This window comes from Macrotis lagotis, chromosome 6 (assembly GCF_037893015.1).
Source record: "Macrotis lagotis isolate mMagLag1 chromosome 6, bilby.v1.9.chrom.fasta, whole genome shotgun sequence".
NCBI classification, from domain to species: Eukaryota; Metazoa; Chordata; class Mammalia; order Peramelemorphia; family Peramelidae; genus Macrotis; species Macrotis lagotis.
Genome location: NC_133663.1, coordinates 71,891,734 through 71,905,355, shown reverse-complemented (window position 1 = coordinate 71,905,355; position 13,622 = coordinate 71,891,734).

Sequence of the window (13,622 nt, the reverse complement as noted above, 5' to 3'; positions counted from 1 at the left end):
TGCAGATGTAATAGCAAGGGTTTATTAAACTACTAGCTCAAGCTAGGGTTCCGTCCTAGGACAGGACTAGGATCCTGGAACCCCGAGTAAAGTGAGGGGAGACCTTATATATGGTTCAGTGAGGGATTTCCAAGCATCCACCTGCTAATTGTTTTGAGATGGTGTGGCATGTTCTTACTGGATGCAGGTCCTCGGAGAAGCCCCCCTGTTGCATGGTCCAAGAGTTGACCCGGAAGAATCTCTAGGAGCTGACCAGGCAGAAACTCAGCAAGCTGATCAAGCAGAGACTTAGGAGCAGAATTTAGGCAAAAGTTCATAGGTTTTGACATTCAGGGTGTTACAGGCATTCAGGCAAAAGTTCACAGGTTTTGAAACTCAGGGTCTTACACCCCTCTAATGGTTTACCTGAGTCTTGTACTTGGAGATCAAACTTTCTGTTCAGCTCTGGTTGTTTCAAGTCCCTTGTTTCATTGAAAATCCATCTTTTTCCCCTGAAAGAGGATGTTCAGTTTTTCCTGGGTGGTTGATTCTCAGTTGAAAACCAAGATCTTTTGCCTTCCAGAATATCATATTCCAAGCCCTATGAGCCCTTAATGTAGATGCTGCCAGATACCATATAATCCTGACTATAGAGCCCCGGTAGCTGAATTGTTTATTTCTGGCAACTTTTAGTAATTTTCTGTTTGACTTGGGAGTTTTGGAATTTGGCTATTATATTCCTGAAAGTTTTTCTTTTTTTCTTTCTTTGAATTCCCTCAATTTCTATTTTACCCTCTGATTCGAGGATCTCAGAGCAATTTTGCTGTATCATTTCTTGAAAAATTAAGTCTAGGCTCTTTTCCTGGTTGTGACTTTCAGGTACCCAATAATTTTTAAATTATTTCTTTTGGATCTGTTTTCAAGGTCAGTTGTTTTTCCAATGAGATATTTCACATTTTCTTCTATTTTAAGTGGGGGGGGTATAGTTTTATGTCTTCCTGATTTCTTGCAAAGTCATCAGCTTCCTTTAGTTCCATTCTGCATTTGAAGGAGTTATTTTCTTTCTTTTTTTTTTTTTAGGTTTTTGCAAGGCAAATGGGATTAAGTGGCTTGCCCAAGGCCACACCGCTAGGTAATTATTAAGTGTCTGAGACCAGATTTGAACCCAGGTACTCCTGACTGCAAGGCCGGTGCTTTATCCACTACGCCACCTAGCTGCCCCAGGAGTTATTTTCTTCAGAGAGCTTTTTTATCTCCTTTTCCAGCTGGCCAATTCTGCTTTTTTTTAAGGCATTCTTCTCCTCATTTGTCTTTTGTTTTGCTTTTTTTTCCATTTGGCCTAAACTGGTTTTTAACATGTCATTTTCTTCAGTTTTTTGGTATTACTTTCACCAAGCTGTTGACTTGGTTTTCATGATTTATCTGCACATCATTCTCATTTCTCCTCCCAATTTTTCCTGTAGCTCCCTTAATTGCTTTTCAAAGTCTTTTTTGAGCTTGTCCATAGCCTGAGCCCATTTTCTATTTCTCATGGAGGTGTTGGATACAGAAGCTTCAACTTTATCATCTTCTGAGCATGTATTTTGGTCCTCCATTGGACCAAAGTAATTTTCTATGATCAGATTCTTCTTTTTCTGTTGTTTGCTCATTTCCTCAGCCTATGACTGATTTAATCACACTTCTAAGGCTTTTGGGGGGTTTTGGGGATAACCCTCAGGGACCTTAATGCCTCCAAGGCCTTATGAGAGGCTTTGAGTTCTCTCTTGCCTGTGCTCTGGTATGTGGATGACCACAGACCCTCCTCTCTGCTCTGGAGCTGTGAGGAGGGTTCCAGCTAGAGTATGGCAGTATGGGAGCCCAAATTGCAACCTGGATCTGAGTGTGGGCAAACAGCAGATTCCTGCTCCAGGGAGAGCAGAGAGATCTTTCCAGTCTCCCCCAACCCCTTTACGGTCTGTGGGCTGAGAGCTCTGGAAGTGCTGGGTGGCTCTCTGATTCCAGTTGCAGGTTCTCCCCGTAGTGCTGCTCTGAGGCAGGTGCTCCACCCTGATGTGGCAGAGGTCTCTCATCACCCTTTCCAGCTGACCTTGGTGATCCCTGGCCCCAAAAGTCAGGAGACTGCCTCCTTTGCCATGCATGGACTAAGGCATCCCCAGGAACCCAGCCTGGCTGCACTACAGCTCTTTCCCATCCCCAGTCCAGGTGAAACAGATTTTTCCTGTGGAACTTCTAAGTTGTCTTGGACTGAGAAATTGTATCACTCAGTCTTTCTGTGGTTCTGTTCCTCTAAATTTTGGCTAGAGTCATAATTTGGTGGCTTTGGAGTTTTGGGGGGAATGAGCTTCCCGGAATTCCTGTCTTTCATACTGCCATCTTGGCTCTACCCCCTTAAACATAGTTTTTAAAAAGTTAGAAAACAAAAAAAAAAATTATAACTACAAATAAACTTCAAAAAAAGAAATTTTAAGAAACAAAAAAAGGGATTAACTAAATTGATTTTTAAAATAAAAACATTGAATTGGTAAATAAATTGAAAGATTTTAGAAAAATAAAGCAAAACAAAAATAAACCATTTCACTATCTGATTTTAAAAACAAAGGAAAACTGAATTGCAAGTATCAAAAAAGGAAAAGGAAATCAGGACAAGAAATAAAAATGAAATAAAAAAATTATTAGAAAACCATTTTGCTCAATTATTTGCCAACAAAATTGAAAATTTAAACAAAATGGATGACTATAAAAATATAAAATACCTAATCCAACAGAAAAAGAAATAAATAATTAACTTATTCTCAGAAAAACAAATATTGCAACCTATAAATTAATGCTAGAGGAGGAAGCGTAATGACAAGTGACTGATACCAAGTGTCCAGTTAGAAAAGTTAATTCTAGAAAACATTCAAAGAATAATTAATTCCAATATTATATAACCTCTCTGAAAGATATACTACAAAATAACTACTATGTCACAAATAATGCTCTTTTATTCCTAAATCAGGGAAATTGAGAAAATAATAACTATCCCTAAAGAATATCAGTATGAAAATTGTAAATAAAACATTAGAAAAAAGATTACAACAATATTACAAAAAAGATTTATGCCAGAATTGGAGAATTGATTAAATATTCATTTAATATTGGACTATGTTGGTAAAAAAGAACAAAAATCATGTGATTATGCTAATAGATTATGCTAATAGAATTTAATAATTTTATGCTAATAGATGGAGAAAAAGCTTTTGATAAAATATAATATTAACTTCTGAGGCAGGTAGCTGTCACAGTAGATAGAGTTCTGGGATTAGAGTCAGGAAAACTCATCTTCCTGAGTTTAAATCTGGTCTCAGACACTAACTGTGTGACCCTGAGTAAACAATATTGAAGAAGGAAATAGAAACCACTCCAGTATCTTTGCCAAGAAAATCACAAATGGGGTCACAAATTTTGGGTACAACTGAAATGACTGATTGATAAAATGCCAATTTCTAGTTAAAAAAATGCTACAAACAAGAATTTGGTTTCTTTGATATGATGAATAATATCCATTTAAAAGCAAGAGTTAGTATTACATGTAACTCAGAAAAACTGATGATCTTTCCAATAAAATCAGGAGTAAAACAAGTATGTTCATTGATTTGCATAATGTTAGAAATGCTAACTATAGGAGTAAGACAAGAAAAATAATTGAGAGAGCAAATCTGATAAAGAAAAAAAGTAATACCTTTTTTAGATGGTAAATTATCTATAAAAAGAATTTTAAAAAGTCATTAAAATTTGCTGAAGCATTTAATAATTTTAGCAAATAAAAGGGTAGAAAACTAACCCAACAAATCATGAAGATAGGGATAGAAAGATAAATAATATTCAAGATAAATATAAATATATAAATAAATATATAAAAGGAAGCAGCCTACCTACTAATCTACATACAATACCTATATGAATAAAATTTCATAAGATTTCTCCTCAGAAATACAGATAGATCTAAGTAAGTTAAAAAAAATTAAGTGCTCATAGTTGGGTTGTGCCAATGTAAAAATTTATCATATTATCTAAGCTAATTAATTTTAGAGAGCTACAAAAAAACCCACTAAAATTCAAGTGAGGAAACCAAAGGACAAGATTTTCATGGGAAAGAATAAAAAAGTGATAAATAAGGGAGCCTAGCTATAGCAGATTTCAAATTAAAGTACAAAATATAATCATCAAAACAATTTGATACTGGTTAAAAAAAATTAAAAAGTTAATCAGTGGACTAGATTTTTGTATACAATTTTCAATAAGCCTAAAGTCCTCAACAACTGGAGTAAGGAATCAATATTAGAAAAAACACAGAAACTAGAGAGCAATCTGACAAAAATTGAATCTATTTTGAATTTGGGGGGGGGAGTTTGTTCATTTTAAACTTTAACATAAAACCAAGGAAAAAATAGCATTTACATATAGACAACAGAACATAAATGAAGATTCAACATAAAAATTTAATTTCCATTTCAAGAAAACCTATACTAAAACAAATACTATACATTGCTTTCAAAGCCATCTAGCTTTTTTTTTTTGGTTTCTTCTAGGTTTTCTTTTTCTCTGCTGTTCATTTTTTGCTATATTTTTCTCCCTCCCTTCTCCTTCCCTCTGCCTTAAAGAAGACTAGAATTAATTACCTATATATAAATAATCCAGAAATGAATAAACATATATATGTACTCATACACACATGTGTATGTGTGTGTGTGTTATGCATATTTCCACTTGTTATCTCCTTCTCTGGAGGTGGATAGCATCTTCCTTCATAGGTTCAAGTCTTACCTTCTTTTTTTAAAATCAACTTGTTCATCATTTCCTATGTCACATTAATATTCTAGCATAATCATGTCCTCTCTGAGAGATTGTCTATGAAAGTTCCTCTGCATTCTGTCTCTTCTTGGCTATCTTGGTTTTATTTGTACAAGATAATTTTAATTTAAAATAATCAAAATTATTCATTTTATACTTCAACAATCCTCTCACATTATAAGGTAGTTTAAGGTTGAATCTCCTTCCTTTATACCTTTGAAATTCCTGAGCTTTTGTTCTTTCAAATGCAGTGTTATTACTTTTTCTTACTCAATAATTTTTTTTTAAATTTAATTGGGGGAGTAGGTGGGTGGTGCAGTAGATAGAGCACCAACCCTGTAGTCAGGAGGACCTGACTTCAAATTACCAAGCTGTATGAACTTGAACTAATCATTTAATCCCATTGCCTTGCAAAAACAAATAATTGGGATGGCATCGAATTAGGGAAAAATTGTCATTTTAAAATTATATTAATTTTATCCAGGAACAATAAATATTACTCCAATTATTTAAATCTGATTTTATTTTTTTATAAAAAGTATTTTGTGCTTATGTTTATATACATTCTGTGTCTGTTTTGGCAGGTATACTCTCAAGTATTTTATACTATCTAGTAATTTTAAATGTCTAAAATAATATTGAATAATATGAATGACACAGCATAGTTCCTACTTTTCTTAGTTTTAACTTTCTGAGGTCATGATTATTATTTCTGGGTTTTTTTCCCATATTGTATTCTTCTCCATACTTTTATTTTATCTTTCATCTCTCATTTTTACTTCCTGAAAGCAAGATAATGTTGAAATTTGATTTTTAATCTACTATCCATTTCTATTTTATAAGTAAATTCATCCCATTCACATTCTAAGCTATAATTATTATGTATTTACCTTTCTATTTTTCTCATCCTTTCACCCATTACATTATTCCTCCTCAATCTATTTCTACCAGTTATATTGACCTCCTATACTTTAACCTATCATTCTTCTAAGAGTTCCTCCTTTATTCTCTCCTTATTTCTTTTGAAATATAAAAGAATTTTATGCTCCTTAACCTATTTCTGATGAGAGTAACTTGCTCCCCACAGTTGCTTCCTCAACTTCCTTCTTTTATATCAATTATTTCTTTCATGATTCATTTGTATGAGATCTTCTTCTTTTTATTTCTCCCAACACAGTTTTGTTTTTTGTAAATCATGCTATCATACCCAGCTCAGGTAAAACCTTTCTTTTAAATTATCCAAATAATTGTGACAGTCATATAATAACATTTTCATAAAAAAGAAGTCAACAATTTAAACTTATAATTAATGTTTTCCTTGTATTTCTCCTAGATTTCTTATGTCAAATTTTCACGTAAGTTTTGCTGTTTTTGTCACAAATATCTGAAATCTTTCAGATCATTAAATATCCATTTAAAAACAAAATTTAGAGGGGCGGGGCCAAGATGGTGACAAGAATGGATCTTGTCTTAGGCACTCTCTCATAAAACATCAGTACTAAGGACTCTAAATAAACTTTCGAGAGACACAACCCACAGAGGGTCCCAATGAGGCAGGTCTCCTATTCAAGGTAAACTGGAAAAGAGCAGAAAGGCTCTGCTCCCCGGGATTGGAGGGGCAGCTGCCAGAGGGGTGGCCCACCAGAGAGAAAGAACTTCAGCCTCCCGGAGGCAGCCCCAGGGCACTGGGAGCCACGGCTCACAGCATCCCGGGAGTTTCCTGAGCTATACCACGGGGAGCACCAAGCACAAAGTGGGGGAACAGCGGGGGACCTCTGCCAGAGCGAGCATGTGAAGCCCAGCCCTCAGGGCACAAAGCAAGCAACTTGGTCTTGCTGCCGCCCAGATCCAGGAACAGAAGCAGGCCGAGCTGGTAAGCAGGAACCCCAGGGCACGAGCCCATTGAACCTAGGGAGGGGAGTGAAGAGAGACTGCTGAACACTGTCCTCTGTCTCTGGAACAGGACTCTGGGGCTCTGACCACATTCAGATCCTGATCACAGTCTAGGCCCCCCCATAGAACAGCAGGGCCCCACCCCGTGGCAGAGGGGGGCACATATGGTCATTCACAGACGAGGAGGGAGGACAGAGCCTCACACACTGAGGCTCTTGTGGGAATGTCCCAAAATCTCAGGAAGCACCTCAAAACCAGGCTCAGACTGGGAAAATTAGCAAGCAGAGAAACAAGAGGAAGACCATTGAGAAATATTTTGCATATGAGCCCAAGAAGGATCAAAATATTCAGTGTGAAGATGAGGAAGCACAAGCTACTGCATCAAAAGACTCCAAGAAAAACAGAAATTGGACTCAGGCTATGACAGAGATCAAAAAAGACTTTGAAAATCAAATGAGGATGGGATGGCATACTGGCATAGTGGATAAAGCACCAGCCTTGGAGTCAGGAGTACCTGGGTTCAAATCTGGGCTCAGACACTTAATAATCACCTAGCTGTGTGGCCTTGGGCAAGCCACTTAACCCCATTTGCCTTGCAAAAACCTAAAAAAAAATCAAATGAGGGAGTTAGAAGAAAAACTGGGAAAAGTAATGAGAGAGATGAATGAAAAACATGAAAATGAAGTCAGCAGCTTAGTCAAGGAAATCCAAAAAAATGCTGAAGAAAATAACATGCTAAAAACCAGCTTAGGTCAAATGGATAAAACAGTTCAAAAAGTTATTGAGGAGAAGAATGCTTTAAAAAGCAAAATTGGCCAGATGGAAAAAGAGATAAGAAAGCTCTCTGAGGAAAACACATCCTTCAGACAAAGAATAGAACTCAGGGAGATTGGTGAATTTACCAGAAATCAGGATTAATTACTTCAAAAACCAAAAAAAAAAAATGAAAAATTAGAAGAAAATGTGAAACATCTCATTGAAAAAATAACTGATATGGAAAACAGACTTAGAAAAAGATAATTTAAAAATTATTGGACTACCTGAACGTCATGATCAGAAAAAGAGCCTTGACATCATTTTCAAAGAATTACTACAAGAAAATTGCCCTAATATTCTAGAAGCAGAGGGCAAAATAGAAATGGAGAGAATCCACCGATCCCCCCCCGAGAAAGAGATCCCCACAAAACAACCCCTAGGAATATAATAGCCAAATTCCAGAACTCCCAAGTCAAAGAGAAAATATTACAAGCAGCCAGAAGGACACAATTCAAATATTGTGGAGCTGCAGTCAGGATCACACAGGACTTAGCAGCAACTACATTGGAAGCTCAGAGGGATTGGAATATAATATACCAGAAGGCAAAAGAGCTTAGAATGCAGCCAAGAATCAACTACCCAGCAAGGCTGAATGTCCTCTTCCAGGGGAAAAAGATGGACTTTCAATGAACCAGGGGAATTTCAAATGTTCCTGTTGGAATGGCCAGAGCTGAACAGAAGGTTTGATCTTCAGATACAGGACTCAGATGAAGCATGGAGATTGGAGGAGAGGGGGGAAATATGAGGGACTTGATAATGATGAACTGCATGTATTCCTGTATAGAAAAATGACACTGATAATACTCATATGAACCTTCTCAGTTAATAGAGCAGGTAGAGGGAGCTTTTATAGTTGAAGCACAGGAGAAAGCTGAATTTGAAGATAAAATATGGTGTAAAAATGGAGTCAATAGAAAAAAAAGGAAATGTAATGGGAGAATGAAAAAGGAGAGGGGAAATAGGCCAAGATATCTCATATTATTAGTCTTTTCTTTATTACATTGAGCTATTGCAATGATATGGAAGGGGGGAGGCAAGGGGGAATGAGGAAATCTTTGCTCTCATCAGAGGTGGCTAGGAGAGGAAACAGCATATATATACTCAATGGGGTATAGGCATCTGGAGTAAGAAGGAGGTGGGGGACAGGGGGAAGGGGTGGGGATGCCAATAAAGGAGGAGAGGATGGACCATGGAGGGAGAGTGGTCAGATATAACACATTTTCCTTTTTACTTCTTGCAGTGGCTGGGATTGGAAGGCCTGCCCAGGTGGATGCTGGGCCTAAGGGGTGGTATGGGGGCTCAGGGCCTCTTGGCCCCAGGAGGAGGGATCTGTCTGCTGTGCCACTCAGATACCCTAGAGCAGAGTCAGAGTGAAAGGAAGGAGAAAATACAGTACATGGTAGTGGAGAAATACGAAAGGAGGGAGTTGTGATCAGCAATGGCAGTGGTGGAAAAATATGGAAGTAACTTTTGCGATGGACTTATCATAAAGAATGTGATCCACCCATGACAGAGTTATTGGTGTTAGAACAAAGACTCTATTATTGTTATTATTTGGGGGGGGGTGCAGGGCAAATGGGGCTGGGTGGCCTGCCTGGGGCCGCATAGCAGGGTGATCTTTGGGTGTCTGAGGCCAGATTTGGACCCCGGTGCTCCTGGCTCAAGGGCCAATACTCTATCTGCCACCCAGCCACCCCTACTATTATTACTATTTTATTTTATTTTGGGTCTTTTTTTTCCTTTTTTTTTTTTTTTGGTTTTTACAGGGCAGTGGGGTTGGGGTGGCTTACATATCACACAGCTGGGTGATTGTTGGGTGTATGGGGCCGAATATGGGCGTAGGTGCTCCTGGCTCCAGGGCTGGGGCTCCATCCATTGCGCCACCTGGCCATACCTACAATTATTACTATTACTTTTTTTTAATTTTAATTTTCTTCTCTCCCCTTCACTTTATCACTCAAGTGAGTCTATATTTTGTTGGGGGAGGGGGTATTCTGTTTACTCTTAAACAAGAATATTTTATTAACGTATAAAAAAATTATTTGTACAAAAAGAGAATAAATAAATATTAAAATCATCTTTAATAAAACAAAAAACAAAACAAAAAAATTTCAGATTATACTTAAGTATTTTGGGCAAGTTTACCATTGGTTGTAATTCCAACTTTTTTGGTATATAGTATTCCAAAATCTATAGTCTTTCTTTCTATATAGTAGCTGCTAGGTCTTAGGTGATCCTCATTCTAATACCATGATATTTAACTCTCTTGCGGCAGGGGCATATAATGTTGAAAAAATACAGGTTTTCTGCAAGTTTTATTTGTTATTTGATTGCTTTAAATTCATTTATAGGAAGACACTGCAACAATAATTGATTCCATGTAAAATTCATATTTTGGCTTAAATTTGTCATATAATATTCAGCTCTGGAATAAAAGAAAAATTATTTTCAGTACCAAAAAAGTTAAATTGGTTTTTTTCTTAGTATTTACAATATTTTCTCCTTAACTTGAGAGTTTTAAAATTTGGTTATGATAATCCTTTAAGTTTTCTTCCTAGGATCACTTTCAGGTAATGATTGGTGAATTTTTATCTATTTATGCTTTGCCTTCTTGTTCTAGAACTTCAGGGCAATTTTAATTGACAATTCCTTATAATATTGTACCAAGATTCTATTTTTTAATTGTAATTTTCTGGCAATATGATTATTTTTCTTTTATTGTTATTTTATTTTACCAATTACATGTTATAAAAGGTTTTCAGCTTTCATCCACATGCATATTATTTATGTTGTATAATTTTCTTCCTACCTCCCTTCCCACACCCCTTCCCTCAGCAGTTACCATTGTGCTTTGTTTAGCATGTTTACATATTAGTCATTTTTTGTTTGAATAATTAGGACTAAGAGAAAAGAAAGAAAACAATGAAATAGGAAGGAAAACCATAAAAGAAATTTTTAATAAGTGAACATAGTATTCATTCAGATTCTGTAATTTTTTTTGTTTTGTTTCATTTTGTTTTGTTTTCTTCAACTGAATGTAGATGATGTTGTTCAAAATAGGTCTCCCAGGTTTGTCCGACCTCTTTGAACTGCTGAGAGGAGCTGCATCTATTAAAGTAGATCAAATCACAATGTCCTTTTTTTTTTTTTTAAGGTTTTTGCAAGGCAAATGGAGTTAAGTGGCTTGCCCAAGGCCACACAGCTAGGTAATTATTAACTGTCTGAGACTGGATGTGAACCCAGGTACTCCTGATTCCAAGGCCGGTGCTTTATCCATACGCCACCTAGTTGCCCCCACAATGTTGTTCTTAATGTGTACAATGTTCTCTTGGTTCTGCTCCCTTCGCTCAGCATTAATTCCTGTAACTCTTCTAGAATGCGACCATTCATGGTTTCTTATAGAATAATAGTAAACTCATATCATTCATTTGCGATAACTTGTTTAGCCATTCCTCAATTGACGGGTATCCTCTCAATTTCCAATTCTTTCCCCTACAAAAAGCTGCTGTGAATATTTTGGAATATGTGGAATGTTACCCACTTTTATGATATCTTCTGGATATAGGTCTAATATATTGCTGGGTCGAAGGGTATAATCAGTTTTATTGCTCTTTGGGCAGAGTTCCATTTTGCTCTCCAGAATGGTTATATCAGTTCACAAGCACTCCAACATTGATTATTTCCCCCTTTTGTCATCTTAGCTAATCTGACAGGTGTGAGGTTTTACTTCATAGTTATCTTAATTTGCATTTCACTAATCAGTAATGATTTGGAGCATTTTTTCACATGATTACATGTAATTTTATTATCTTTGTTTGAAAACTGCCTGTTCTTATCCTTTGACCATTTATCAACTGGGGAATGACTTGTAACCTTATAAATTTGATTCAGTTCTATATATTTTAGAAATGAGACCTTTATTAGAACCCCAGCTATGAAAATTATTTCTTAGCTTTCTGTTTTCCTTCTAGTCTTGGCAGCATTGGTTTTATAAGTGAAGAAATTTTTAATTTAATACAGTCAAAATATCCATTTTGCAATTTATAATATTCTCTATTTATTGTTTGGTCATAAATCTCTTCCCTTTCCATAGATCCAACAGATAGATCTGTTGATTGGTCTATGGTATCAGCCTTTATATCTAAATCCTGTACCTATTTTGACCTTATTTTGGTATAGAGTGTGAGATATGAGTCTCTACCTAGTTTTTACATAGTATGATGATTCTTATATTATCTTTCCTCAATATGTTCTCTAGATCAGTTGCTTTTTGATGAAATGTTTTACATCCTATTCTATTTTTTCATTCTTTTTATTTCACTTCACTTTTTTTTCTTGGTGTCTTTTAATGCCATTAGCTTTCCCTTGCCCAATTATAATTTTCAAGGAATTATTTTCTTTCTTAAGTTTTTGATATTCTATTTCCAGTTAATTGACTCTTCATAATTTTCTTGATCTTCTTGGATTGCTAATTTTTTCTATTTTTTCCCTTTCTTTTATTTGATTTTTTTTTTTTTACTTTTTGCAAGGCAAGGGGTTAAGTAGCTTGCCCAAGGTCACACAACTAGGTAATTATTAAGTGTTTGAGGTCAGATTTGAGCTCAGATCCTCCCAATGCCAGAGTTAGTGCTATCTATACACTCTGCCACCTCACTACTCCTCTAATTTGATTTTTAAAGTCTTTTGAAAGTTCTTCTAAGAACTCTTTTTGAGTTTAGAAACATTTGAGATTTCTCACTGAAAAAATTCTGACTTTTTAGATCCCATTATTTTACTCTGAATATGAAACCAGACCTTCTCTATTATAGTAGCTATCTATGTTTAAGTTTTTTTCTCCTTTGTTTATGCATTCTTAATTTTATTTTGTTTTTAGCAGCTATTAATATAATTATATTCTATTATCTCCCCCAAGATATGGGGGATGATGTCCTATGCCTGAGGTCCTTCTTACTGTTGTTGACTGAGCTCTAACCCAGGGCTCAATCTTGGGTTCTCTCCCTTCTCCACCCATAAGCACTGAACCACCATCCATGCTATCTCAAAAATGCTCTTGATCATTGTAGTCCCTCTTGTGGCACACTGCTCTGGAACTGCCACTCACTCACCAGGCATATGCCAGCTCCTTCTTCCCTGCAATTGCAGTTTGGGATGCATCTGGCCAACACAGCTGTGCTTGTGATTCCTCAACAGTATAAGAAACTTCAATCTTCTATACACTCATCCAACCCTTAAACTCATTGAGGTGAAAGTTCCTGAGGGTAAGACTGCCTCTCAATATGGCTGCCCACAGTGCTTATTATTTATTGATTCCAGAGAGTCAGTTTGGAGGTATTTGCATTTATCTCAGGTCAAAACTCAGGCCCTGTAGGTCAGATCTTTCCTTGGGTCTTTCCAAATTGTCTTAGAAGGATAACTGCTTTACCTTGACTCTCTTCTTTATTCTATTCTATATTCACTCTATGGAGATGTTCTATCTTTTGTGTATGTGTGAAGGAAATTTGGAGAGCTAAAAGTTTTCATCCTAGAATCCTCTAGAATTTGTATTTATACAAGATTTCACATTATATACCACAATAACTTCTGAATGGATACGTGACCTAGATGTAAAGGATCGTAACATAAACAAGTTTGAAGAGCTAGAAGATAAGGAATAGGATGTAAATCATATAAAATAGGAAACTTTTTGTACCAATATAATCAGTGCACTTAAAAATAGGAGAGAAATAGTTAATTGGGGAGGAAGCAGCAATAAATCTCTCTGGAAAAGTCATATCTAAGATATATGAAAAACTGATTCAAATATATGAGAATGACAGTCATTTTCTAATGGATAAATATGGTCAAAGTGTGGAAGGAGAAATTTTTTTGGTTTTTAATATCAAGAAAATGTTATTGTGCCTGTTTGGTATTTTCTGGGGGTTCTCTGGGCAGCATTCCGAACAGATGTATATTCCCTCCTATTATTCAGTGTAACTCCATTGTCTTATCTCTCTTGTCTGTATGGCTTAGTCAGCCAGCACATACAGGGTGCTACTTGTATACTTGGTAATTGTTCCACAACGTTCAGAATCTAATCAGGAAACAAATTGGGGTTCCATAAC